General features: G+C 46.3%; 1 long non-coding RNA gene across 7 annotated transcripts; it reads right to left on the reverse strand.

The window, feature by feature from the left end:
- Positions 1–10,721: 10,721 nt before the first annotated feature.
- Positions 10,722–23,054, reverse strand: LOC125702122 (uncharacterized). 7 transcript variants are annotated; one of them, XR_007380456.1, is made up of 5 exons: positions 23,003–23,054; positions 15,221–15,398; positions 13,676–13,815; positions 13,047–13,208; positions 10,722–12,556 (listed from the first exon to the last, which is right to left on the reverse strand). It is a non-coding gene; the product is annotated as an uncharacterized LOC125702122 (long non-coding RNA). The 7 variants fall into 7 exon arrangements; XR_007380455.1 differs by having other exon boundaries at positions 10,722–12,674; XR_007380457.1 differs by having other exon boundaries at positions 10,722–12,047; positions 12,302–13,208.
- Positions 23,055–23,521: the final 467 nt, after the last annotated feature.

The following is a 23,521-nucleotide window of genomic DNA, read 5'->3' on the forward strand; positions in this document are numbered from 1 at the left end:
GCCCTCAGCCCTGCTGCTCCCAGACACGGCCTGAAACTTTCTCAGCATTTTGGACACTCAGTGGAAACTCAGTCAAAAGGAACGATTGCCTTGCATGTCTTGCGTGTCTCCATCTTTAAATCACAAAACGCAGTCAAGGCTCAGCAAAACTCTTCTTTAGAGAAATACCACGTGTCCTATTGACTGCAAACACCATAAGACAAACCACGTCCAGAGAAACCTCCTACAGCTAAACAAAACAAAGGAGAGCGAGAGCAAGAGGATGTCTTGATTACAGAAAAGCAGAGCACCCATTCTCCTTATTTATGGACAAGATGCTCAGGGACTCAGAGTTGCTATAAATCATGCAGCCAAGCAGATATTTTTCTGAAGCTCTCACACCCCAGACCAACTAACCATGCTCACATTAGCTCAGCAGTTGACAACCATAGCAAAGAACTTGCAGAAAGGATAACATTTATGAACATATCAAAATGATTCATAATGGGCTATTAAAAATAGCAAGAGATGAAAGAGGCAGCCTACAGATAAGCCATTTTGAGATCCTCAGTAATTCAGAACGCTGTTTTAAAAAGTCAAGTTTTAGCTATCACAGAGCCATCCCTGCTGCTCGGTAGATAACAAGGTGGGCTGTTCCTGTTGTGGTAAGGGCTCTCCTCCACCTAGGGCTCTTTATTTCATTCTGGCAGCTATCACACAGATACTGAAAAAAGCTGTGCATAACTCACACCCACCCTCCATCTCTTGAGCTCTGTCATGCAACCATCCAAGCACACACCACGTTCTTTTCTGTGGGCTGGCTCTGCTCAGCACAAACATATTCTAAGGGTTAATTTTGGCAGCGGAGGGTAGCTGGTCAAGTACACTGCATGTGTGCCCCCTGGGCAGTTTTCAGAGTCTGCCAGGCACTTGTTAACACACTAAACCCATTCATTTTTTGATGAATTTGTGGCGTGTTGGACACGAGCCAGAGGCTGAGCTGGGAACAATATTTATTTATATCTACACGCAATAATTCATGTCTGCCCAAATCGTGGACTTTCCCTAATCTGCTGTATTTCAAAACACTTGCAGCTCTCTCAACCGATTAGCATTGGCTTTGCTTGGCCCGATCCAGTGGAAAGAAATGTAAGACAGTGAGTGCAGCTGAATGCTTTGATTCACTGATAGAGGCTGACGTTCTGTCCCCGGCTGCTCTACCAGTCTATAATTTAAAGATTCTTCTGAGGTGTAAAGAGCCGTGTTTTGTGCCATGACAAGTAATATTGGACATCCAGTCCTTGTTCTATGAGAGAAGCCCTGCCAAAGTGCAGCCTGAACAGAAGGATGAGAGGTTTGTATGCCACTGAAGCAAAGAAGGAGCCTGTAAAAGTTGCTTCTTGAGAGCTATATCCCCAAAATGAATTACTGTCTGCAATTGGGAAGGAGGGAGCTGGTGCAGCCTACACCATCCACTTGATGGATCACAAAGCTTTCATAGCACAGGGTTCCAGCCACTGTGCTCCTCTCTAGCAAATATAAACCACAATGTTTGGGCTGAGAAGAACTGCACAGCAGTGTATGGAGCTACTGAAGGTAAAAAAATGCCCCACATACGTGTAAAAGGAAAAAGAGAAAGAAGAAACATAAAGATTCAGAGCTTTGTTATTCAGGCTTGCAAATTATTTCGAAAAAAATGCAGCCTGGGTGCAAACAGGTTTAGTGTCCACTGTAACTAGAATGAGACAAAGGTGCTGGAACCCAAACTGCATCTGCATATGACCCAAATAGGGTGACGTTTCTGGATGGAGACACTGGTGACTGTAACAGGAGGAACAGCTTCTGAAACAGCACGTACATTTCAGGAGATCAGTAGCATGGAGGCTAGCAGATAAGGAGAGAAATAAAGCACAGATTGGAGACGAGACTTGCTGAGATTCACCAAAAATACCATGAAAAATCCTGTGTTCTCTCCAATAAGCTGTTGGCCCATGCATATAATGTCCTGGGTTTAAAGGCAAATAATCAGAGGATCTCCCTATCTGCAGCTCTGAGCCATAGATGGGGGTACAGCCACACCTTGGGGTGCCAGCAAGCAGGTAAGAGCAACACAAGAAGGTTTTATAAAGGCAGATCTTTATTTTTTACTGGTCCGTATGGGGACTGAGTTGAATCACCCTGGCCAGCCTCCCTTATTCACCAGTCCTACATTCGTTTGTCAAGGCACTGTTTGTTTTCAAAACAGCCAACATGACTTATTTATATGTGGTGGTAGCCTGGTCTTTTTGGTCACACATTCACCTTCGGGAGACCTTTGTAATTTTCCATGCAGTCTGAACAGTTCATCTTTGGTATTTCCAATCCAATTCTTCCTTATGGCAGCAAAAATGAGTGTAGTCTAAGTCTGATATTTTATACCTGGGGAAACTTGAAGGGGTTGCGTCATTAAGAGCAACTTTATCTGACCTGAATTTGGCTACTGCATAGTTTAAAGTCCCTTAGGGGACCTTCATTAATACAGTATTTAGGAAGCTTTTGGAGTTTTTAAAATCCTTATAAATGTTCTTTTCAGAACTAAACTATAAATTCAGCTTTTTATCATAAACTTTTTCCCTCCCTAAATAAAGGACTCTCAATTTATTTCGCTCTATTTCATGACAGTGTTTTAAAACAGAATTTAATGCTCGTGAAGTGCTCTGCAAATCAAAGCTTTGTATATATGGACTGTATCGAGGAGGGGACATTCCGACTTTGGCCAGGGCTTTTTTTATTCTCACTCCATAGCATTTGAATTAAGTTCCCTATATATGCCAGCCAAGATCCAAATCAGATGGCATTAGGTGCTACATATATAGCATAAGGTACAGTCCAGGTCATTGATACCTGAATTGAAGAGGGAAGGAAGCATTGCTATCACTGCTCTACAGGTGGAGACAGCTGTATCCCGAAGAAACTGAAGTGATGCTTATCTCCATGAGGAGCAAGGCAGCCCCTCACCTCCACAGGGAGGGAGCAGAAGGTGTTTCAAGGGGACAGAAGGGGCTGTTTGGGCTCAAAGATCTCAAAGAAGAAAATAGAAGAGCAGACATACCCCAGCACTAAGGAAGGTCCCAGAGACTGCATCTCTGCACTGGTGCAGCTTTGTCCTGCTGCTAGGTGTGCTCAGCAGGGCACCTGGAAAGGAGCACAGGTCAGGTGGGGCAGGAGGAGAAGCTTCTCTCATTTTTACTCTAAGGAGTTAAAACTCAGCTCTTTTTCTTTCTTCACCTCCATCCTTTACATGCACTTGAAATTGTTCCTCTGTTCTAGACGCCACGAATAGAAGCGAGTCAGCCAGGCATGCAGAGTTTGGTACTACATTAAATAACAGTGATAGTAACTGATTATTTCCTCATGCAACAGCATCAAAGGACACCTCTATTTACATTTTCTACTCTGCAAACCCTCAGCTGTGAGCTCTCTCAGTGACAGCCTGCCTTCGCAGCACACTTTGCTGCCAACCTGGTGCCCATTGCTGTGCCCTCCCCCAGGTTTTGCCATGACACAGGAGTCCCTGTGCGACAGCCCCAACCTCTCCAACAGTGCAGGGGGGCACAGACTGCATTGGAAAGATTGTCCTTCCTAACATGGTATGTTTGCCAAACTCCCTGACCTACCTGGTTTGAAACAGGTTGTACTAGATAACACAGAGCATCCACAGCATTTCCCATCACATCGCAGCCCCAGCCCCAGCAGGTTCATCCCTGGCAATAGCAGTGGGCTGCAGACAATCAGCTATTCTACCTTCAGGAAAGGGGCTCTATTTTCAAGCAAAGTGAGAGAATTTCCCAAATGTAAGGCAGGTTCTGGTTTGCTTAACTTTTAGATTTCTCTTTCAGATCCATTCTCCATCCTGCTGAATTATTTTGTCCCTTCCTAACCAAATTGCCTTCCAGCTCAATGACCTTCAATTAGGCCAAGGTGTCCCGTGGCTCACGCAGAAATCCCAGTTGCAAACTGATAGCGGCTGAATTCTTCTTTGCAGTGCAAGATAAGCTTTAGGCCAGAGCTGGAGAATACTAATGCCTGCTCCAATAGGAAAAGGAGTGTTTTTCTTAAGTAAAAATGAGTTCAAACATGTAGGTATGTAACCAGAAGGGCTATGGAAATGTCAGTCATTTCTTTATGGCACAGCAACTGTTCATTTCAAGAATTAATGCCACCCGAATTTTTGATGTATTTTATAATAGGTGTGTCCATATATACCCACATAAAGAAGATAACTAAACCAGAAACCATCTCCACATAGTGACCCGGTGTACACTACCCACACAGTGTCAGTGTCATGAAGGAAAGTGCAGGAAATCTCAATGGATCCATTTCTCAATGGCTTGTTGCATCATGGAGGCTGAGCTGGAGCTATTAGGGTTGGAGACTTCAAAGCTCATTGCAATGCACCTCAAGAAATGTGTGATACTCAAACAAGCTGAGCTCCTTGGATGTCACTCCATTGCTCAACTTGCATATCAGGCTGTGGGTTTGGGAGCCAGAATTTGGATACTTGTTTTCAAAAATCATAGCCTACGTTTCCACCAGAGACAGAAAAAAGAGAAATTGTCTGCCCTGGAAAATAGCCATTCAGAAACAATTTCCTCTAAAATTCTCACTAAGGGTGATGAAAATCCAAAGCAAAGAGTAGGAAAATAAAGAAGCAAGATGAATTAACTCTCTTTAAAAAAACTTTTTACAACTGTTTTCTAATGAGGCACGGCCAATGTTGACATGCCACTGGATCAGCTTCAACTCCAGTTCCAGCTGCCGTGGAAGGTCCACCCCGGGTTGCTTAGAACAAGGCAGTCAACTACGTGCCTCAAGACTGCATCCACCAAGAATTAAAGAAGGGTAACTGTCGTAGGCAATTCCTTTCTCAGGGGAACAGAAGGCCCCATATGTCAGCATAACCTACCTGTAGGAAAGCCCGATGCCTCGCTAGACACTGGGTCTGGTTCACCCCTCTGATTTTTACACCCCTCTGATTATTACCCCTTACTAACAGTTCAGGCTGCCAGTAATGAAACAGCTGATAGAAGCTTGAGGACTATCAAAAGGGACTTCAGGGGATTGGGGCGGTTAGTTGATGGAGCAGGAGTACAGGTTGTATTTCCTCTGTTCCTTCAGTGGCAGGGAGGGATACTGAGAAGAATAGGAAAGCCTGTCTGATAAATATGCGGCTTAGAGGCTGGTGCCATGGCAGGAATTTTGGCTTTTTTGATCCTGGGGTGGTTTACTCAGTGCCTGGCCTAATAGATAAAGATGGGTCTCACCTATCTCAAAAGGAAAACAGATCCCAGCCTGGGAGGTGGCAGGGCTTGTTGAGAAAGCTTTAAACTGAGTGTGAAGGGGGAAGGGGATTATGAGGCTCAGCTGGTAAGAGAGCCTACCAGAGAAGATGAAGATGCTCCACTAGACCTGCTGTTCACGAACAGAGGAGGACTGATGGGAGCTGTGGGGGTTGGAGAGGAGGAGACTCGGGGCAGACCTTACTGCCCTCTGCAATTCGCTGACAGGAGGTTGTGGCAAGGTGGGTGTCAGCCTCTTCTCCTGAGTAACAGCGACAGGACAAAAGGTGATGGCCTCAATTTGCACCAGGGAAAATCCAGGTTGGGTATTAGGAAACGTTTCTTCTTTGAAAGAGTGGTCAGGCACTGGCAAAGGCTGCCCAGGGAGGTGGTAGAGTCTCTGTCCCTGGATGTGTTTAAGACATGTAGATGTGGTACTAAGGAACATGGTTATTGGGAAATATTGCTGATAGGTGGGCGACTGAACTGGATAATCTTGGAAGTCTTTTCCAACTATAATGATTCTGGGATCCTGGGACAACTGTGTGATGAATGGACAAATTCCAGGGCTGGATACAAACGCTGCCTTCCTCTCCCACAACTCAGCACTTCTTCTACCGACTGTTTAAACCTCCACCAGAAATGACCCTACTCTATATTTGTAGTTTAATTAAAAGTTTCCATACACAGGTTGCCTTTACTCTCACTGGCCCCTGAATGGGGAAATTAAATGTGCAGCAACAGGGGAAGGCTTTGAGATGGTTTTATGGGGAAAGCTGCTGACTCACTCAATGACGTTTACAACCCACAGACTGTACCGTGCCTGGCCCAAAAGGCTGTGGCCAAGAGAGAGGCTGCGCCTGCATAAAGCAGCTCTCTATAACCCCATCTGCACATCTATATTTATACATTCTTTATCCTAGATAAAAATCCTTGTAACTTTTTACAAAAAGTAAAACAAGAAGGGCATTAATGGCAGGAGTTGCTCTTAAAGTCACCTGTGCTTGCAGACTGGACACCAAATGTGCCTTCTGGGGAAAAAGAAACAAGGTTTTGACCTATTTGTGTGCCCATCTACGGTTCCTAGGCCTCAAAACTCAGCTCTTGGCTGGATGTAATCAAATCCCATGTACAGAGCTTCTCTTCTGAGCCAATCCACCAGAAAGAAGTATGGCTGTGATGCTGTATTCAGCTCCCACTAGGAAAAAAAAGAGGCTCGCTTTGGGCACTGGAACAAAAGCAAAAGTAATGCAAATCTAGCTTCAAAGAAGTGTGGGAAACAGAGTGGCTTCACCAACATCCCAAGGGCTCATGCTGCTCAAGGGGGATGTGGGCAGCCCCAGCCCAGCTCTGCAGCGTGCTCCAGGGATCAGCACCATGCCATAGCACCGCCTCTACCTAGAAGGATGCAGGGCCAGCTGCATCCTCTTGGCCCTGGAAAAATATTCTGTAATGGATGGAACTGGTCCCACTGTGAAGGAGCTTGCCTGAGCACGCATTAATGGTCTTGCTGGAGCCCTCACGTGGAGACAAAGGCCCTAAATTGTGATCGGGCATCCGTGGGAACTGTGCTCCATCACCCACAGCCTCATCACCCGCTCTGCTCCCAGTCTGCTGGAGGGAGGAGGAAGATCCCCACGACAGGGCACACAATATTCCTTGTTTAAGCAGAACAATTTGAGCTCTGGGAATGCAGCTTAAGCCAGATAGCTTCTGTAGGCTTTGTAAAAATCGCAACTGCTTTGCCTTAACTCCAACCCACATGAAGGTAACTAAAGGACAGCTGTCCAGACAAGGTCCCCGTGCCCCCTAGGCACCACTTGCGGGTCCCAACTCAGGCTGGCAGTGGGAAGGCAGGCTGCTCGCCCCAGCCTGTAAGCAGAGATTTAAGATTCACATAGGAAGCCCGAAACTCTTGGCTACAGTCTAGTGCCATCAACCATGCACCTTTTATGAGCATTTTATTCATTTCAAAAAGTCATCTGAGTGGAAAAAAATTATATATATATAAACATGATATAGGGAGTGAGCACGTTACCAATGGGAGCTGGGTCGAAATAAAACCTACTGCAGCGCTTAAAGACTATTCTAAATAGATTCACACAAAGCTTTGCTATTTCATAAAACATTAAAGGGTTTAAATGACTTTAAATACATCTCTAGAAATACAGGCCATATTTTATTAAAGGTGTCAGGTCTGTCTAATCTCTCCTGTGTAAGGTGTTCATTTCGCAGTAGCAAAGGCACAGAGATCATTAAGCCCATCTCCAGTGCTAGCGAAGGAACCTTTGCCAGCTACCAAACCCTCTCCTCATTAATATTTTAACATTTGAGGTAATGCTGAGAAACTGTCCTTTGTCACAGACACCGGAGAGATTAGCAGTAAATCTTTTCAAAGAACTGCTGCATCGTCTGTGCCAAAGGATTAGAATTTAAAATTGCCCTGGTTCCTGCGTGACACAATGGGGCATGGCCACCAGGCAGGTACAGGCACTAGCAAAGAGGGTTGTTAGCCTATCAGTGCAGTTTTGGGGTTTCTTGTGGCTCTGAAGCCTCCAGTGCCAGACAGGATGCCGGGCGAGACAGATCCCAGTCTCACCCAACACAGAGACGCTGGAAAACAGCAATGTGAAAGCCAGAAGCAGGATATAGAGGGAGACCTAAGGACGGACTGGGAACAGTTGCCTTCTGTTAGGGATAAATCTGACTTGGTGCCCACAGAAAATAAACAGTGCAACCTCCAGCTTTGAATGCAGGAGCAGAGGGGAGTGACAGCAGGGAGGGAGAGCATCAGAACGTGGAGTGTTCTGGAGGGAAGGTGACAAGAGGGCACAGCAGGCACTGTGGACAGAACAGGGACACGTCACCAACAACACAAGGGCCACTGGATTCTGATCAGTTCAACTGTCAGAGCAACTTCAAGGCTACTATGGGACAAATGTCTTCCCAACACCTCAGATTTCCCCATCTTTGGCATGGGAAAAGCAACTCTTCTTCCACACGTGGAAGGTCTCTGTGCAGATGATGATACATAAGAAAATGGCATCGCTCATGCTTAGAGCTGCCTCAGTAGTCACACATGGCACCCTCGTGTGCTGTGCAGTGCATGGAAGAGTCAACGTCAATGACTCTTTGGCCCAGTTAATGGCCAAACTAGGCAGTGGAAATAATGCAAACACCTTGTGTCTCAAACTGTGAGGTCTAGAAAGGAACTTACATCTCCTAACTACCATCATCATTGCACTGATGATAAGACAGGAGCGTCCAACAAAACGACAAGGTGTAGAGATGACAAAATGGGACAGAAAGAGATAACCCTCTCTCATCACCAGGGTTTGGGTGACAAACCCTGAGGAATACTGAGAGACAGATATCAGAAAGTGTTCCATCAGCATAATGCAGGCGCCTCTGAGAGGCACCAAAGCCATGGAGGACAGCAGTAAGACAACAGATGTTCTACCACAAGGACAACGGAGGGGAAAAAAAGCAATTTCATGCAAAGATGGCACTCCAGTGCTTGCATGCATGGCTTTCTAAATTAAAATAACAAAAACAAAACAAAACAAACAACAAAAAAACCACCCACAACATCAGATCTGAAATGTTTTGGCATGCGATGCTGCAATGAATTTCCTCTGTGCACATATTTTATGACCTCCTTCATTTGCTGTTTGGAGCTGCAGCTAACAGGCACACTGTTGCTGCGGGGCTGAGCAAGGTGTGCTGCTGCACACACAGGAAGAAGAGAAAGCAACAAAAACCACGAAGGGAAAAGCATTTGAGTGCAGGAAAATATGTAAATGGAAAGGCAAGCGAGGAAGCTTGCAGACTGCAAATGAGCAAGTTCCACTGAAAATGGTTGTGGGAATACGTCCGACCAACAGCGTTGATCAGCATCGTGCTTTGGAAGCTGCAGTCCTGGCTCTGTGCAGCAGTGGGCATGGAGGCAGATGGATGCCATTCAGCAGGGCACAGGCATTCTAGGAAAAGTTATACGGCCTCCTTCTCCTCACCTCGTGGGTCAGCCCTCCAGCTGCACCATTTTATGCTGCCCCAACGTGAAATGCGTTGGCTTATGGCCACCAATTCAGGAGCAGCCTTGAACTCTACTTTCTGCCCCACTTCAGGTGAAGCAGATTTATTCTCCACTCACTGCAGATTTGCAATTCAGTGTTTATTTGCAGGATGCCTGGTTCCTTGGGCAGCGATGCCGGGAGCGCCGAAGGTTTGTTTTGGATCCCGCGTTGATTGCAAAGGAAGGGTTGGTTGTGTCAGATTCCTTCTGGTCACATTTGCTGTGTGGTATACACAATAAGTGTCTGTTAGGAGTCAATGAAAATACCATTGAGGTTGCATTAACATAGCTAATAGCTGTGTTAATAAATGCCATATAATAAAATGAGAAGGAACATTTTCAGCCAGATCTCAAACTATGTGAAAAACGCATTTGATGAATGAAATCCATTTCTGACTGAATGGGAGCTTTATGACCAACTGACAATCTATCTGTGTCTAATTCTTGCTGGGTAAGTATTTGCAGCTCAGCTTTTTAGGATATATTTCACAAGAGCTGCTATCTGCTCAGCTTTTTTCATAGGCTGCTTGGCAGGAGATGCTGGGAGGATACCTGCAGCTGTGTCCCCTTTGGAGACAGAACAAACTGAAGCCACCCAGCAGTATATCAGAATGGCAGATGGATAAATGCGCCCCAAACTCTGCCCAAATGAGCTGACTGTTATGCCTTGCAAAGGCCGTTATCACACAACAGTGTATTCCCAATCTGATAGCTATGATTTCATCCCCTGACCTGAAGACAAAGGAGCATTTTCTTTAAATTACTCCTACTGGAATTGTCAAGGTGAGATGGGTACAATTAATAGGCAGGAAGTCTCAGATTTAGGAAGAATACCCATTAATAATAGGTTTATGTGCCCCTTAGCAGGTTCCATTTTGAATCATGTTGATTCATATTTGAGATAATGGAATCATAGAACCACAGAATGGTTGAAGTTGGAAGGGACCCCTGAAGGCCACCTGGTCCCACCCCCTGCACTGAGCAGGGACACCCACAGCTCCATCAGTGCTCACAGCCCATCCCCTGACCTTGGCTGTCTGCAGGGATGGGGCACCACCACCTCTCTGGGCAACCTGTGCCATTGCCTCATCACCCTTAACGTAAAAAACTTCCTCCTTATCTCCAGCCTAAATCCCCCGTTTTAGTTTGAAAACATTTCCCCTTGTCCCAGACAGCAAAACAGACCCAGCTAAAGAATCCATCATCTTCTTTCTTTTATTCCCCCTATAGTTATCGAAAGGCTGCTCTCATCTCTCCCCACAGCCTTCCCTTCTCCAGGCTGATTCTCCAGTTTGTATTAAAGACACAGATGTGAGAACTCATGCAGCTACCTGCAAACAGCACCCAAAGCCACCATCCACCTCCTTTTAGACAAACCAAGAATTAAAGCAGTGATCTGTTTTCAAGAAATCTGAATTGTGTAACCCATCCGGTGATGGAAGAGTCACCCAAACAGCATCGCAGGAGGAACTCACTCTGTGCTGGCATTATGTCTCCATGTGCTGGCCAGATGCTTCCACTGGAGCACCAGCGAGTCGGTGCTGCTGTGATCTGCTAATTGTTTTGACACCAGGGGAGTTGAAAAGCACTGGTGAACACTTGGCTCGACTGAAATGTGTGTTTTAGTTAAACGACCCCAGGGATGATCAGAGTCAATTTTCCTGCTCGTGTCTGCTGCCCTGGTGCTTGAGGTGGTTATGGTCAGTGCTATAGAAAACAAGCGAGTGTTTAGTTAGTTCTGTCTGCATAACACACAGAGAATGGGAATGCCTGTTCAAAGCCAGAGGCTCCAGCTCAAGGAGCCACTTAAGCACATGCCCTAATCAGGACACCACTTGAGTGCATTCATGCTTATCTGTAAGCACTTGCTTGAGTTCCTCTGGGCTGCGTGGGGTTCGCACCCAGGTCTGAACATCAGCACACACTGAAGTGCTTTGCGGAGACATTTTCCAGAACCAGGACCTAAGTGAGAAAAATGAGCGTGTCACATCTGACCACATTTGAATATATTGCTGCTGCTTTTGCAACTTGAGGAAATACTGACAAACTTGGTTTCCCTTCTGGTCCTATAAATTATTTTCCACTTTTCCTCTTGCTCTCAGCTCAGACACCTGAGGTGGAGGAGGACTTTCACTGCAGAAGACGGCCTCAGTTCTCTGCTCATTCGGGTGTGGGTTGGAGAACAGAAGAATGTTGGCACTGGAAAGAATTTGTTTCAGACTCATCCATTAAAACCAGCGTGTTGATTCTTCCACAGTTGACTTGTAATGACTCCCAGGAGTTCCCCTCCCAGAAGTGAGGTCAAACTTATTGACTTTTCTTTCTGTCCTCACAGGTTTTCAACACTGGACAAATGATTGCTGTGATAATTAAACTTTCACAAATCCAAGGCATGGTGACAGTAAGGAAGGACTTTCTCTAGCACCAAGTGCCCTCACTTGATGAACTTGCAGCCTCAGTTAGAGACCGAGTATCCTTCACGAGCAGAAAAGTTGTTAATTAGAGACAGTTGCAGTTTAAAAACAAAATGCTGAGTTCATGAAAATTCCCCCGCCTGATGCAGTGCGTCGTTCTGACTCTTGCTGAGCTCTTTGTTGCAGTAGTAATGCTATTTCTAATCATGGCACAGTGGAATCAGGACATGGAGAAGTCTTCCATCAGATCAAGGGAATGGGCTGCCCAGGATTCAAACAGGATGAGTTAAGATCAGACAGAGGATTTTGAAGGGATATGGCTTCTTACAGTGGCAACATATATGTCAACAAATTACAGATGTGGTTAGGAAGATCTTCCCTTTGGTTGCAGCTGTGGAGCACCTGGATGCAGCCATCTCATCCAATCCTGCATTTTTAAGGACCCAGGGCTGTTTTGCACTAAAATGGAAGTGCTGCTAAAGCAGTGTACACTAAAAGAAGCGTTTCTGCCTTACCTTTGTTCTTTCACCTTGACAGAATGGTGTTAGGGTCAGCTCAGTGTAGGCGAGCTCTCCGGTACCAGAGGTTTGCACTGAAAGGCTCCTGAAGCTGCCTCCTGCCTTGCATGTGAAATCAGCGCAGCTTTTTGTGGTCTTGTTTCCAGCCTGTAGGCCTGGGGAGTTTTCCCACGTCTGTGTGACATGAATATGAAGCTCCTGACCACAGCCTGGACCCCGCATCCCACTCTGCAGCTCAGTATCCCTGGGGGGCTGAACCAGGACAAGGAGTAGAGCAAATCCTCCAGCTGCCCTTGGTACCCTGATTTCAAGTGCTGAACTGCAGACATCTTCCTACTGCTGCCAGGCAGTTTGGTAGCCGCAGGCAAAACTGAAAATGCATTGGTAGCACAACAGCCCTGGGAAAGGCTGCCCTACGTGCAGCATTCCATCCTAATCTCCTCCATTTTTCTCCCTCCTAACACACATCACAAGGCACTGCTACCTTCCTCACTGGGACAATCAGTTCTCCCCCCTTCTTTCATGACAGCTGCACCTCAGATGCCCTCTTCCAACCAAAGCTGTGTGTCAGAGCCCCCCAAGCCAGGAAATCCCCACTTCCCTCCCTGACAGGGGTACCTCGTCCTGCAGAGGCTTCGCCTTTTATAACCCTATCCATCACATTAATTGGGTGTCTCACACCTGAACAGTGTGATCCACTTCAGCCTCTTGGTAGTGGAAGAATCTACTCAACTACGCTTACCCTGAATCATTTAGAGCTGCTCTCTTCAGGTGGTCTGAAAGCCAAAGCTAAACAAATGTAGATTGAAAGCAAGGTGAATTATTTTTCCCCTAGCAGTGACCTGTCCCTCAGCTGGGACAGAACTGTGTTCTTCAGTGTCTGGTATGATGCCTTGTTTTGGTCCTAGGAGAAAAACAATGTTGAAAACACACTGATGTTTACAGTTGCTGCAAAGCAATGCTTTACACAGCCAAGGCCATTTGCAGTGAAGGGCCCAAGGAGCTTGGAGGGAACAGAAATAGGACAGCTGACCTAAACTAGCTAAAGGTATATTCCATATTCCATACCATACGACATGACATGGAAGGAGTTTTTCCCCATTCCTCTCCCTCATTTCACTGGGGGGGGGAGGAAACAAAGGGTTGCATGGTGCTCATCCACCTGCCAGGTTAAACCATAACATGACCCTAATTAATCTTTGGAAAAACTTGCAAAAGCCACGGCAGATTTTTCCATCACTGGAAGTTTTGAGGTCAGGATGGGATGCTTTTCCATGCTGCGGTTCAAACAGGAATAACTCCCACAGGCTGGGAATGAGACTGGGTGGTCATGATGACCCCGAATGTTAATGAAAATGTATCAATACTGACCTTGAGGAGGTTATCCCAAAGTCATCCCAGGTCGAAATCCGGAAACTCTCTGGCATTGTGAGAAGCAGCTGCAAAAGACTCCCAGAGGGAGGAACTCCAGGTTGGATGGGGCAGAACATGCCCTGTTCAGCACTTGGACTCTGAAACTCAACAAGGTTATCTCCAGACCCTTGGGCGCAGATGGGCCCCTGGACATCCCACAGACTGGCAGCTGTGATGCCAATTAAGGGGTTTTAAATATGCTAACAAGCCTATCATTGTAAGGCCTAGCTGCTATTAGTGTTTACAGATTTACTTCAGCTGTTTTCATAAGGCTTCAGAGGCAAAACATGTTCTTCCAGCCCCAAGCAAACCTCCTGTCTCCATCTTGTTCTCCATCACACACACACACAGTACTTGGGCATTCAGCCCCTAATTTCATCAGGAACTAGTGAAAGCCTGATGTTATTGCCTGAGACCAGGAAGAATTGAAACATACAGCCTGAGGAGGCGATGACTCAGAGGCTGGTTTACCAGTGGTCTCAGTAAACATGTGTTTACAGACGCCTCTTTCAACCCTACCGGCTGCTGTGGGTTTTCTTGGCATGACGGGAGGTGACACTAAATGAAAGAGTCTCAGTTACACAGGAAGAAATCCAAGATCTCTTGTGATGCAGGGACAGATTACAAGAAAGTGCCCACACTGTCCGAGCAGGATATCCTTTACGTGGAGAGCAAACTGCTATAAATGAATGAGGACACCTTGTTCTGAATGAATCACACCTCTGTTTTCACTTTGCTGCCTCTGTGCTCCAGCCCCATGGAAACATTTTTCCTTAAAGACCTCCTGACATTGTCACTAGCTTTGCAGATTGCTTGTGTTTTGTACACGGGAAAAGTCACTTTTGGAAGAGCATTTAGGTGAAAGAAGATAGTCTTTTCTGCATTGAGGAATAACTCCTCATAAATCTGCCAGAGCACATTCATCTGTCTTGCAAGCTTGCCTCAAGCCCCCAGTATCTCTCCTCATCAAGGTCACATCTGTTTAAACGTGCACAGGGAGCCTAAGACAGCCACTGGGGAAACATTGATTTGTGATCCTGTATTGCAACAGCCTGAGCAATTAATATGATCAAAACATCCCATTCCATGTCATTATTACAGACCTCATGATATTTATTTTCATTACCTACGACTTAAAGATGAAAAGGGCAGCAGAGGCTCTAGCATATGGCTGTAGGTGGGAGAACCCTAACTTGTCTCAGCTGCCTACATGTCCTTAAATGAAGAACAGTTCTGATAGCCCAGGGCAGGAGCTGAGGGATATTTCAGCCAAGTCATGAGGCCACCGTTGCTGGTTTCCAGCTGAAATGCCAATGATGTGGGTCAGGACATTGGAACAGCAACACTGGTACAAATCAAGGGAATGGAAACAGACTGCCTAAAACTTGAGTACTGCAGGGATCCTCATTACTCCATCTGACTTCATTCACCCATTATTTTCTAATGGAAAGAAGTGTTACCCCAGCAGAAGAACCACCTTGGAAGACTTCAAACAGTTCTCACCAGCAGCAAAGCCATTGCCTTGGGTACTGCACAGATCAGCATCTGTCCTTTCCAGTCAAGAAAGGGTCTCAGCAAGGAGCTCTAATGGAGGCATCCCCTCCATGGCTCTGCTCCATGTGCGATTCCAATCCTGCAAGAAGTCCCTTCATCCTCGAGGTTTGTCTGGGCAGCTTTTCCTCTGAGCAGATCAACACAAGTGAGATGTGGAAGCAGACAGAGGAAGCATTGTTAGCATTCATTTGTTGCTTAGGTTGTACAGACTGTCAGAGCTAATGAAATTTTATGACAGACGGGCAGCAATCAGCTTCTTGGTGTTATTTATCTTTCTCACTCCTGGCTCTACATCCCAGATAATTCTTCATTCGTCTTTAAAAATGCCAGGATGACTAAGCACAGCATCCACCCACCCAGAGAACCAGCAAATTGTGTCAATGCATGGGGATAATTAATAATCACCTGGCTCAAGCGATGAGTGACTGCAAGGCAGCACATTCCCTCTCTCTTATTCCCCCCCCTCCCCTCCTTGCCCCACTTCCTCTCTCCCACTGAGTTCCCAAAAACTTCAATCACATCCATTACCGGGGGCTTTCGCCTCCCCCTTCTGCCATCTCTCCTCAAACTCCAACAGATGTTTGCAGAGACGTTCCTTGGGCTGACAACACGCACGGATGGCGCGGTGGGCACGGGCGGCCCCGATCCGCATCATTTATCCTGCAAGGTGCCAGCAAGGCTTGGCAGGTCCATTTGTAACAGCTTTGTAGTAGATTATGAAAATTGATGCAAAACATATGAGGGAAGCTAGCTTCATTCACCACCTGTTAATGCGTGTTTGTATCTTTACAGAAACTGCTGAACTGGTAAAGGTTGCCTATGCTCAGGCTGCTTAGCGTGAAAGCAGCGAGAGGAAAAGACAAGGAACTTAAAACATACATTTTTGCCTCAGAATGGGAGGATTTACCTTCTTACAGTACGTGCCAGGTAGAGGTGTAAAGATCTGTATAGATCTTTAAGATGTAAAGACCTTTAAGGCCCCTTCCAACCCAAGTCACTCCAAGCTGCAGTATGGCACTCCATCTCATCTCTCAGCATCAGTCAACAGATACTGATTTTTCACTTGGCAGTGTTTCAAACCAAGGCTGATTATCTCCAAAATTCTTCCTTAAAATATTATCTGTAGGCTGCAGAGTTAGAACACAGCTGAAATGAATGAGGCAGTCAGTTCTGCCTGGAGCTGTGGGGCCTGCAGACCTGGCTCTTTGCTTCTCTTTTATTTGTTCCATATCTAGAGAGCCAGATTCTTGACACTACTGTGAATAAGCATTTCTCCTACTGATTTTGGGCCATGCATTCAAAACCAGTCATATTTAGGCACTAACAATTAAGCAAGTTACAATAAGGAGAAACATGTTTCTTGTGAAATTTATAGCCTCTGAATGTGCTCATAACAGCTCTGTTCTTTACACAGAAGGGATTATGATGCTCTGAATGTTCACATGGGTGTCCTAGGTTAGGGTGGGGATGGGGGTCCCACTGGCTGCCACCATCATGCTGAGCAAGAGCTCAGTTTGGAGCCTCAAGGCCACACTGCTTTTCCCCGTGCTCAGCAAAAGTCAAAATAGAAGGTCTGGGATTCCTTTTGGCAATGGGACACATCCACCTCTTCTTCCCAGCCAGTGTAGTGATGACTTCCTCCATCACATCCATGCTGGGCATTATGTGGGACCAGCACACATGCCAGGCTCTGTGAGCTGTGGGCTTGCAGGTGCCCAGACCCAACAGGTGTTATCCTTTTAGGCAGGAACTGCAAAATCTCTAAGGAAACTGGGCCTGGCTCCCACTCCAGGGTCTAATTTAATGAGCAGCCTCCAATTGACTGTAATGGGTCTGGACTCTATCACAAGCAAGAAATCAGGGTCTGGATCTAATAAGAATGTCTTCACCACATTTTGTTTTGAAGCCTGCTTCATGGAGAGACAACTGGATGCAGAAAGCCAGTTTGCTCTGTGATTACAAGTGGTTTGACTCACTTCTTCCAGCACAGACATTCAACCAAGCCTCTCAGTCCCCATACAGCCCTAGACCACCCCATTCAGCAACAGAGCTGCACTCCGAAAAAAACACAGTAAGATTAGCCCAGAAATACAACATCTATCCTGCTACCAGCATCCCTGGCTCACCAGCACCTGTAGCACCCACTTGACTTCACCATCAGCCCCCTATTGCCATGCAGCTGGGATGGAATTAACCCCTGTGGGGTGCAGAGCCAGCCAAGCCCTCCAGCTATGGGATGCTCTAGGGCCTAAGGAGTTTTCCCTCTTGCCTGAATTGGCCACGTGAGCTAAGTAGCAGATCAGGGCTGCCCATGCTTATGAGGTTTAATTTCCTAATTGAAATTTCATGGAAAAGCTGTACCTTTCTGATTAGTCACCCCAGCATGAGGCCTGCCTCGTAACACAGACATCTGCCCTCCGGACTAACCTTTCTAGAAGCTGCATCAACAAAGTAATGCTAATAAAAATATCCATCTGTGCTTAAAGATAAACAAAGCATTAATACACAAAACTGAGGCTTAGATTATATTAGAGTCAGCTTTAATGATATTACACATCTGTTAGGATGTATTTCCCACCCGGACCATCTCTCTCATGCTTTTTAAATATTTTCATAGGAAAAAAATGTGTGCATTTCCCTGGAGCCCTTTGCATGCATCACAGCCGCTGCTCTGAGAGCCCCTTCCCTGCTGGGATGGAGCCCGGGGCTGCAGCCCTACAGGAATGTGCCCACCAGCCACCATTCCCAGCAGCCCTGCTTGGGTTTCAGAGCCTTCAAAGGCTCTTTGCTTCCCTTCCCTCGACAACAGGGGAAGAAATCTTCAAACCCCAGAAACCAGACACTGCTCCAGTGCCTGCCTGTGTAAATCCAAAGAAGAAAGACCATGGCTGTCCCCCTCTCCCACTTGCTTGCTGCAAAACTGTGGACACAAACTCTGGCATTTTGTCCCTGTGACATCCCTGTGCAGTGTATTTGGGATGTCAGGAATGCAAATGCACTTTGGATTTGCCCTGGTTTGTTGTAACAGCCCACCAGCCCCTCCAAAAAGGGAAGAAAGCTGATGTAATGGGATAGCAGTGAAGAGAAGTGATAAATCCAGATCTTCCAACAGTTCTCCTAAAAGGGTGATCTTATCCTGTTACACACAAAGCTGTCTGGAAATTGAAGCCTGGGATTCATAGGATTGGGATGTAACTCTGCCTTTCCCCTGCCTGCACATCTGTGAGATGGGAATAGCAGCCCATCCCAGCCCTACAGGGTGCTGAGCTGTGGGACAAGCAGCATTCCATTCCACCAGGCCTTTCGATCTATAGTTGAAAAAGCAAAATACAGCATCCCAGTCCTCACTGCTGAAGAAACAGCTGCTTATTCAGCACCAGAAACCCCAGTGCTAATTACAGACCAATATCTGACAGTGCAGAAAAAGGACTGTCAGATGTGAAATGTTTGACTACACCCACTCCATTGCAATTTCCTCCTTCAAGCACTGCTGCCATTTGAATTTCCCTGAGCTCCAGCTGAGTGCAGGGCTCACCCAGCCCCGGCTCTTCCATTCTGTGGGGCTTGGGACAAAGCTGGAGGTGCCAGAAGTGCCCCACAACTCCCCTCCTTTGTGTACAGCCACACTACAACCACTCTCTCCCCAGGAGAGCAACAGCCCTGTCTGACTGTTGTATGGATACACAAGAGCAGCACATGCTGCCCTGGAAAGACAGAAGCTGAAACACTGGCTTAGAGCTAGCAAAGTACTTAGGGACCTTTATTTCCTCCACTACAGAATCACTATAGAGAGCTATCTATACGGAGCAGAAGAGTCAGTGCTTGCTCAAGTGCCTTAAAACCCATCGAAATGAACCATAAAAAATAGCAGCACAGAGAAGGGAAATAACCTGGAGAAACCAGGAATTGCATCAGATCCAATATGCTTCAGATAGCCCTGTGTCCCACACTCCTGTGCTGAGCTCAGAGCAGGGGGCTGAAATTTCAGCTTTATGCATTACAGTGCTGAGTTAGACGATGTGCAGATGTCGAGACATCCAAGGAGCTCAATAGGTGCTTAGAAAGATGCCTCAAATATCTGCGTGCTCCCCGGGAGGTGGGAGAAAGCAGGTAGCAAATTCTCCCATTTCTGCCTATCTCTGGTTAACACAGTGTGGGATGTCACTTGCCCATCTGGAGATATAGCTCACGTATCCCATCATTAGCACAAGCAGGGTGTCATGCCAGTGGGACTCAGCAGCTTCCTTCCAGGGGAGAACACAGCTCACAGGAAGTGGCAAATTGAAAAACCAGAGCCATCCCAGCTAAAAGGACCAAAAACCAGAGCGCTGGTTTCCATGACAGAAAACTATATTCCTCTCGTGGAGCATTAGCAGAGGAAATGGAGAGCCTTCTGCAACATGCAGCCAGCTGATGCTTCTCCTAGAATATTTACAACATTACCAGTTTATTGACAGTGCTATTTGCGGTGGGAGAGGGCAGCAGTGCCCAGGAAAGCCCTGTGGGCTTGGGACACTGTGCCAGCAGCAGGGTGATGGGACAGAGAGAGGAAGACACCTCAATAGGGCTCCACTCCTGAACCCTGCAGTACAGAAGGAACTGAAGGAGATTTGGGAACAGCCAATCTCTTGGCCCAGGAGAGCAGCTGTACCCAAAGCTGTGCCACCCATGGGTCCTCCTGCACAGCGAGCAGCTCACAGCCCCCTGCCCAGCTCCTGCCCAACGTGGGTGATATCTGGAAGCCAGGTTTCTTCAAAGGAAGAATTGATCTTTTGATGCAGCGAACACTCTGACAAATGCTGCTTTCCCTGTCACATTCAAACACACACCATTTTAGAAGTTAATAAACCTATTTGCTGCCAAATAGCCATGTTTGGTTTTTTTTTTCCTCCAATTTCATTCCATCAGGATGATAAGAGGTTTAATGTCTTTGTGCCTTCTTTATTTAGAAACTAAATCAGGTGTAACTATCACTGCAGAGAACAGCACTTCCTCCCTCTTATGCTCCCCAGTTCTCACCTATGGCTCTAAAGCCCTCCGTTGCAGGGCACAGCCTGAAGGCTGACCTTTCCTCTCATGTTCTCCCGTGAGCCCAGCACAAGCTGTGTATGCTTGGGGTCGTGGCAGCCACCTCCTTTTTGACCCCGGCACAAACAGCACCCTATGTAGACACAGCCCATCTTTGTCCTCCTCCACAGCACAGCGTCCTCATCAGTGAGGACAACATGGCATGGGGATGCTCTCCTTCTCCAGTGCAGTATTGTCACAAGGAATCTGCTGCCCTCTATTATTACCATAGGTAAGAGCAATCCACAGCATGCTTCATAGTTGAAGTTATACCACTGCAGCACCAGAGGTTCTGCAAGCACCTTAAAATCATGCAGTCATTAAAGTTGGAAATGACCTTTAAAGTCATCTAGCCCAACTGCCCACCCACCACTAGTATTGGCCACAGACCACGTCCCTCAGTGCCACATCTCCACATTTATTGAACACCTCCAGGGATGATGCTCCCCCACCTCACTGGGGAACCTGTTCTAAAGTGTTACCACTCATTCAGAAAAGAAATTTTCCCTTATATCCAACCTGATCCTCCCCAGAGGCCATTTCCTCTCATCCTATTGTTGTTACCCAGGAGGAGAGGCCAAGCTGTTTCATCCCACTGGCAGAAGAACACCATGGTGCCACGGCCATGGGGCTGATGGAGAGCAGCCATAGGAAGACCACAGGTGCTGGCTGCGTGGCACAGCACGTTGATGGAGTTCTACTGGATGAGAAGGGCTGGGTCTGCAAAGCATGATGTAAACTATTTCATTTGAAATAATAGTTGTCATTCTGGTGCTGGTTATTTTCCCCCCCCAAGAGAACTCATTTCAGAACAAGTTTCAAATTCCCTCAGCAATTTAAGGAAGATGTTTCTCTCACATCTATGCCAGCAAAAAAATAAAAATAAAAAAAAATAAGGCAAGTATAAACATCATCTAACTCAAAGACTGAGAACTTATGGGGCATAAACTACAGATGCTAAATCAACAGAAAACTTTCCATTGATTTCACCGGGTTTTGTGTTAGGCTCCATGAGGAAAAAAAAAAAGTGATTAATAAGAAGATTCCAAGGAAAAAAGATACAGTTGGAAGCAGGAAAAGGACTATGAGCAAGGGCTGTAAAAATCTGAGAGCCTTCTCACCACAAATGCTCAGTAACCTTAAACCAGAACCTGGCATCTGGATACAGCATCTTCCCTTGCTCGCAGTCTCAGCTTCCCAAGCCTACAATTCCTGGTTTCCCCCTGCCAATTTGGTTCCAGCATGCACAGCCTTCTCGTTTTTCAGACTATGCTTGTGATGAATCCCGGAGCTGTAAGCTCTTTTTGCATGCTTTGCTTCCAAATTCCAAGCGCTGAAACCATTTCAGTTGTCTGCAGAAAGATCACAGCCAGCCACTTGGAGCTGCATCGTAATCAAGATCTGTTCTCTCCATTTGAATGCATCAATGCTTACACCGGGAGATTTTGACTGTAAAGTGAGCACTTTTTTTTTTTTAATCCTTTAACTAATTTTAATCTCTCTTTTTCACTTGTCACCACTGTTCACAAAGCATGCTTTTCCGCTGAGGCTTTCAGCAGAACGTGTTAGAGAGAAGAGAGATAACAAGACCTAATAACCCTCTTTATCACAAAGTAAATAAATAAGAGAACAACTCCTCTATTTAGGTGCTGCAGATAGAATTGAATGTTCCTTTGAAAACTCTTTGAACACCATAACTTGCTAAACTTTGGCTTTTGACTGCTGATCTTTTCACAGCAGTGGAAAAGCTCAGCTGCTCTGCTCAGCATCACCCTACAGTAACTTGTGGGGCATTGCTGGGTATGGTTCCCCCAGCTCCCCCCAGCCCCGAAGATGACTGCTAAAGCTCCTTCCCACCCAGGAGAGAAAGATTTGCCCCAAAAATCTCTGAGAAGTGGCACTGGGGCTGCCTTGTCCATGCTACCATTTCCACCTTCACCACAGCAGTACAATATTACCCACGAACATTACACAAGCAGGCTTCTCTGTAGATTACACACACACAGAATAAAAGCATGGGTGCCCCCAGGTCTTGGCAGGTTTACCAGGAAAGAAATATTTGTTCTGGCAAAAATCAGAGCCTGCCAATATAAAGTGAATGCAGGCTTTGTTTTCCTGCATTAGAGGTATCACAGGCCTAGAACAGATCATAGGTTCATCTGGTTCAGCCCTGTCTTAGACCATAGGAAGATACTGCATGAAGTCATAGAATCCCAGGACCACTAAGGTTGGAAAAGACCTCTGAGATCATCCAGTACAACACCAGCCTATCCCCATCATGCCCACCAACCATATCTCTATGGTTCTGGAACACCTCCAGGGATGGTGACCCCATCACCTCCCTGAGCAGCCTGTGCCAATGCATTGCCACTCTTACAGACAAGTTTTTCTATAAAACCAACCTGATATTAACTTGTGAGGAAGGCATAAGAAACACAACACATCACTTACTGGTTTGTATGAGCAGATTGGTAAACAAAAGGCCCATTAAGTCACCATAAGATATTTGAAGACTTACTATTAAATTAAAGAGCTCTCCAATTATCTCTAGTGTAATGCAATGCAGCAACGACAGCAGAGCAGCAAGATCCTAGGCTGCAGCAAGTGAAGACTTGCTCAAATACAACAGCTTGGGTACAGAAACAAAGAAAAGAAGCTACTTACCTTTAGAAGGCCTCAGGTACACAGAGATCTCCAGCAAGATCCCCTTACTACCACTGCCAACCCTTAAATGAGGTCTGGGAAGGTGTGGATCCTGGCTTAAACCATTCTGGTCACTCAGATGCATTGCACACACCTGAGCTCCCCTGGGTTGGCCCTGCCTTCCCACCAGGTGCTCAATCACTGCTTCAAGTGGTGACTTAGCATTTCTGCTGCATCTAGATAAATTGAAAGAAGAGAAGCAATGAAATAACTGAAGGGCACAAATCCCCTGGTACTCAGGGTGTCAAGTCCAGCCCAGCCTGTGCACTCAGCAATCTAGCCTTGTTTGCAGCATCTGAATGTCCCAATTTGGCAACAATCTACTCATGGGCAAAGTTCAGCCTATTCTGCCTTCTGGATTCAGCAGAGCTCTTTTTCTGTAATAGGTGAATAGCTTCATTTTCTTGCCTCCCACTCCCTCCCCCACTTGTCTTCATCACTTTTCCTTTTGTTCCTAACTACACTAAATTAACAATGCAT

The sequence above is a fragment of the Lagopus muta genome, chromosome 18, assembly GCF_023343835.1.
Source record: "Lagopus muta isolate bLagMut1 chromosome 18, bLagMut1 primary, whole genome shotgun sequence".
Lineage (NCBI taxonomy): Eukaryota > Metazoa > Chordata > Aves > Galliformes > Phasianidae > Lagopus > Lagopus muta.